This window comes from Periophthalmus magnuspinnatus, chromosome 22 (genome assembly GCF_009829125.3).
Source record: "Periophthalmus magnuspinnatus isolate fPerMag1 chromosome 22, fPerMag1.2.pri, whole genome shotgun sequence".
NCBI classification, from domain to species: Eukaryota; Metazoa; Chordata; class Actinopteri; order Gobiiformes; family Gobiidae; genus Periophthalmus; species Periophthalmus magnuspinnatus.
This window is the reverse complement of record NC_047147.1, coordinates 28,451,485-28,457,484: the sequence shown is the minus strand read 5'-3', so window position 1 is coordinate 28,457,484 and position 6,000 is coordinate 28,451,485.

Here is a 6,000-nt window from a genome sequence, read left to right as displayed (position 1 = left end):
GACAAAGTTTAAACACAACATGAAGCAACATTGATAATGAAATGTCTTTAACAGTGAAATGAACAGCAGGTGAGTCAAAGCACAATGACATTTGTGCAGCAGCCACATAAAGAATCGGAACAAAACATCAAAATGGTCAAAATAGTGTAAATGTGTTCAGCAAATGACTGAACTACAACCAAATCTTTATGACATCTTCAGTCAATTTTATAATTAAAGGGTCCAGATTACAATTCTGACTAAACTGAAAAACTTTTTTTGGACAATCAGCATTTTAAAAGACAATAGAACCACAGACATATGGTGGATATTTGAAACATCATCTATAAAAAATGTTTCTTTAAGAACTGTCCTTACAGCGTTCACATCATCTGTGTGGAGACGTCTTCAGGTCGACATCTCAATGACTGTAAAACTCTTCTACTCTACTTAAATTCCAATGAATGAAATACTGTAATAATAATAAATATTGATTCACAGATCACTTTTAAAATATAGTTTACAAAGTACTGCTCAATCAGCATCAAAGCCATAATAAAAGCACAATATGGAAGAGCGAGAGTTCACAAGAAAGACAAGACAATTCAAGGTAAGGCAAGTTTATTTGTACAGCACAAGTCGTACACAAAGTCATTCAAAGTGTTTTACAGAAGAAGAAGGACATTAAAATCACAATACAAACTAATCAAAACATCAATAATCATCATAAAGTGAACATTAAAAGAAAAGAAAGCAGAATAAAACCCTTTCAGTCACATGCACAGCTGAACAGAAGTGTTTTGAGTCTGGATTTAAGCACAGGACACATGTGTGAAGTACTTCCTGGTTCTAGTCAGGAGCTGAGCAGCAGTGTTCTGGATGTTCTGGATGTTCTGGATGTTCTGGATGTTCTGCAGCTGGAGAGGCCAGTGAGCAAGTCATTACAGTCGTCTAACTTACTGGAGACAAATGTATGGATAAGTCTCTCCAAGTCTGGTTTTGACAATATATCTTTGATTATTGACATGTTTTTTAGGTGGTAAAAAGCTGCAGATGTTCTTGATTTGATGTGTCTGTTAAAGTTCAAGTCTGAGTCCATTATTACTCTTAAATTTCTAGTCTGATTTGAAGGTTTTAGAGAGAGAGACTGGAGGAGATGCTGACATTTTCTCTTTGTTTCTGTGGGTCAAAGAGTATGATTTCAGTCGTGTCTTTGAGTTTAGCTGGAGAAAGTTATTTTTCATCCACACACTGATCTGTTGGATGCAGGGGCAGAGTGAATATTCACTTGCTGTCAATGAGACATAGATAATAGATCAATACAAGCGGACATGCAAACAGACATAAAACAATCACATTATTACTTAGATGGCAGTGTTTGAAAAGCACTTCCAAATGAAACCGATAATAAGCTGAAAACCAACTATTAAAGGAATGCTGGCTCTGATTTGCGGGTTGTGATTGGCAACTTTACAGTTGAGCTTGGTGCGATCTCCTACATTTTTCAGCACAAATATTTTGGAACAGTCTTTCATGTCTCCATAAGACACAGGATTTTGATCTGTACCTGACAAAATGTCTACTATTTTAAATTTTTCATATGAAGGGATAAGTACTTCCCGCTCACCTTTAAAATCTGAATATTCACCTATGAACGCTCCTAAGCAGGTTTTGATATGAAAACAGGTCTTCGTTCCAAACAGTTTTAGATTTGGATCTCTGGAACTTGAAGCAAAGTGACCAAATCGTATTACTTGGTTGAGCTTCCCATTGAATATATCGTGTGATCTCCTGTAAGTAGTTTCACAGGACTTCTTAAGTATTTGTATGGCAGAAGTGAGCCAAAAATAGACAGTGTGGAACTGGAAAGTAGGTGTAGTGTACGATGATGAAGCCTGCTGAAGTGCTGCATTTAGTGGTTTATCGAGTACTGGTTCCGCTTTGGTATAGGCACAGATAGCACGAGTGTGGTTGATTGTTAGTTCCTTGTACTTGCTCTGCATCTTTTCTAGCATGTTTTTGGCGCATGAATCTGCGGTGTTCCAAGCATCACCAAAGGGCTTTTCCTGGATCTCCCTGGGATGGTAAACTCCAATGATTTTGTCAGCAGTTTTCATGGTGCAGCCAGAGAACATGTCGTCAATGGAATCTTCCATCAGACTCAGCTCATATGTAGCACCCTAAGGATTTTTTTTCACAAAAACAGATTTTTACAAAAATAAGTGAACAGTGGATGACAAAATCAATAATAATACCAACCTGTGCAGCTGCAATGGATAAAAACAGGCAAATTCCAAAGGCAAACATGGTGGTCTCTCTGTCTGTAATGAAGATGACATATAAATGCATGTCCTTATTTACTGCTCTGAGTTAAGTGAGGTCGTGTTGCTTTTCACCAGAAATCTGTCCAATGTCCCTGTTAAAAGCCTGAGTGGTAGATACATATATTTTTAACACAACATTTCGCCTGCATCGTACTATTCTAAATGAACACATGTAACATCATGCATTCTTACCTTAGGCCAGTGCCGTCTGTGCTTCTAGGACTGGTGTATACGATCTGAATACGTGGGGAGGTATATGTGTACTCCACCCTTCTGCAGGGGCCTTTTTAAGCAGTGAACATTTGGTTGCTCAAAACAGACTCATATCTCAGATCTGATAAAGTTATCTATACTGTACAAAGATAAGCTTTTTAACAAGCTGATGTGTGAAAGTGAAAGTACTCTTATCTCCACACATTGTAAAGTGAATTGTCTCAAAAACAGTAAATCCAAATACATTTTTATTGCTAATAAACATAATTCTTATCACTCATCCTTGTCATGGCGCCAAATCAAAACAGAAAGCAACGTTCATATGGACTGAATCATTTAACAACTTATATCAATGTTTAAACATTCAATGAAAAGATGTTTGTTCTCAGTCTTATTTGATTATCTACACAGTAAACCTTGATAGTATAAACTCAGGAAATTGCCATAATTGATCTTAGGACCATAGGTACAATAGATTAGGCAACATTAACAAATCCATAGACACTTAGTACATGAGGTTCATTTAACAAATACTCAACAATAATTACTCTTAAAACATTAGTAATGTTACTTAAAATAAGTAAGGAACTGAGTTTTGCATTCAGGTTTGGTTAGTACTGTAAACTAACTTTATATTAGTAGTGAGAACTTAAACCCTTTACTAAGAAAAACTTACTAGTCATTAATGTTACTGCAAATTTGAGTCTAAAAAGGAAACACAAAACCCAAATCTGAAACAAATCATTTATTTGACAAAGTTTAAACACAACATGAAGCAACATTGATAATGAAATGTCTTTAACAGTGAAATGAACAGCAGGTGAGTCAAAGCACAATGACATTTGTGCAGCAGCCACATAAAGAATCGGAACAAAACATCAAAATGGTCAAAATAGTGTAAATGTGTTCAGCAAATGACTGAACTACAACCAAATCTTTATGACATCTTCAGTCAATTTTATAATTAAAGGGTCCAGATTACAATTCTGACTAAACTGAAAAACTTTTTTTTGGACAATCAGCATTTTAAAATGCTTGGTGCACATCAGGTTTATATTCATTTGAACAAAACAAAAAAACTTGCTTAAACATTTAGGTGTTGCAGATATTTCAAACTGAAGGAAAAGGTTCTGGTCACTAGTCACATTTCTGTCGTGCTTTTCTACCTTTATCTACCGTTAAGTGTCTTGTCCAAAAACATCTGTAGAAGCTGGAATCACGACCAACTGAGCCACTGCTGTAGTGTTTCCATACATCCCCATTTAAGTCTGTATCCTCATATACTGTACAAATATTTACAAATGTTGCTGTGGGGACGTGGTCTTCAGGGGCCAGTGTTACTTTAAAAATGTGTTTTATTTATATTGTTTAAGGTTTATTGTTTTCTGATTATATATTGTTTTGTATTAAGTGGCAGAAACTGAATAGATTTTAAATATTAATTATTAAGTATTATTAAGCTTTTCATTGTTTCCATGGAGTGCTGTTAGTGCTTTGCTGATCTGTCTGATCTGTGGAGAGGTGAGAATACTCACAATAAAAATGTATGTTTTGTTTTGTTTGTTTTTTGCAATGTCACTTCCATTTCGTGCTTAAATCTCACCTGTCCAATAATGTGCTATTTATCTTGTTTGGAACTACACATTGCATTCATAAGTTCACTGTGGTTTTGTGTGCAACTGTAAAACCAATAAACATGACCCTTATCTGACACAATAAAACTTGATTAGAAAAGAAGTTGACACATCTGTTCTATATATTGAAACAAAAACAATCAAACATGACAGGAGTGTACTGAATAGACCAGGGGTCACCAACCGTTTTGAGGCTGAGAGCGACTTCATGGGCACTGAGTCGTGCCCATGTTATTTTCCGTAATTCTCTATAATGTCTTCCAATTGGCTTCAGTATGATGCACAACTCAGTTGTCAACAACTGCACGAAGAAAAACCTCAAGAAAAATCAGAAGGAGCACAAGGCACTGACAAAGAATCACCTGCAAACTCTATGTGTGTACACAAAGAACAATGCAGCATACACTCTTTTTCAAAAGGCAGTTATGAGTCATGTTGAAATGTACTCACTCCTTCCAATACAGATCCTTTAAAAAAATGTTAAACTACTCACAGGAGAACCTACAAAGTCCATACAGGTGAGAAAAGAAATCGAATTAACTCTGGTCACTTTGCATCCAGTTCTCGCAGTCCTTTTGTGACCAGTTTTGGTACCAAGAATTGTTTTCACATTAGGAGCTGTTTCGGTGTGCACATCGGTAATATATAATAATAATGACAATGAATTACTAATCCCTTTCTATGAGAGGTTTAAAAGTATTCACATTTTGAAAGTCAGTGCTCAAAACCTCTCCCTTATGATAACCCGAGCAACTGTGAACAAATTTTTGCCCTCAAACATGTAGGAATCCAGACCAGTATCAACTGTAAAGCAGCAAATCACAATCAGCCAATCCAAGGAAACATTCATGTGATAACTGGGTTTCAGATTTTGCTGGGATTGATATGGAATTGTTTTCCAAATAACCAGAGTAACAGTGGGCCTGATGGTTAAATGTGATTTCACTTTAGTCAATAAGTTGCAGACAATTCTTTTGTAATTGTGGAGGAAATTTAAGTATATTCATGTTTTGTCTTTAAAAGCATTTGATCTGTGTCTGTCAGACCCAGACACATTAACATGTGTGAAGCTCTGTCTCCCACAGAAAACTCACTGTTCTACCTGTCTAAGTGTAAAAGTTCATTATCTCATGACTGAAACAAAAGTCACTCTGCTTTGAAATGTATGTAGCTTTGTCATTCTGGTATAAAACAGTCAGAGCTCAGATGCTCAGGATGGTTGTTGTTTAGATTCGGATTCAGACTGAGAGGGGAACTGGGGGAGAGGCCGGGAGGCTACCAGTCTGTGTCCAGGCCTGGGCCCTGTCATGTCTGTATCTGCTGTAGCAAACAATAAACCTTTTTTTCTCTATTTCAAAACTCACCGAGCTTTGCAAATGGATTACTTTTAATCTAGAACTGTCATTTTTCCACAACAATAATGGTGTCAGAAGTGGGATCCACGAGAACACGATGAAGATGGAATTTTGTCTTTTGGTTTCTGTCCTGATGCAGGGATCTTTCAAAGAAGAACATGGATGGATATTAGTTTCTGTCCTGGATCACCACAGCTGGATTCAAACAAGGCTTATTTGGTGAACCTTTCGAGTACAGACTTCTTTCCATTTGAAAAGGAAATCTTCATCTACAAAGACTAGTAAATCAAAGGAGAACGTATTTTGGAAATGCAAAATGCTTAACTAAACATACCCAACGGCCATAGTTCTGATCCTATACTATTTTTGATTTATCTCACAACTTCTCAGCCTTTTTGGCTCCAAAATCTCATGTGTGTACCACCATGGTGTCCTAACAACATGCTGCTAATACAATCCAAACAACAATGACCCTCCCCACTCCTGATTTCCTCA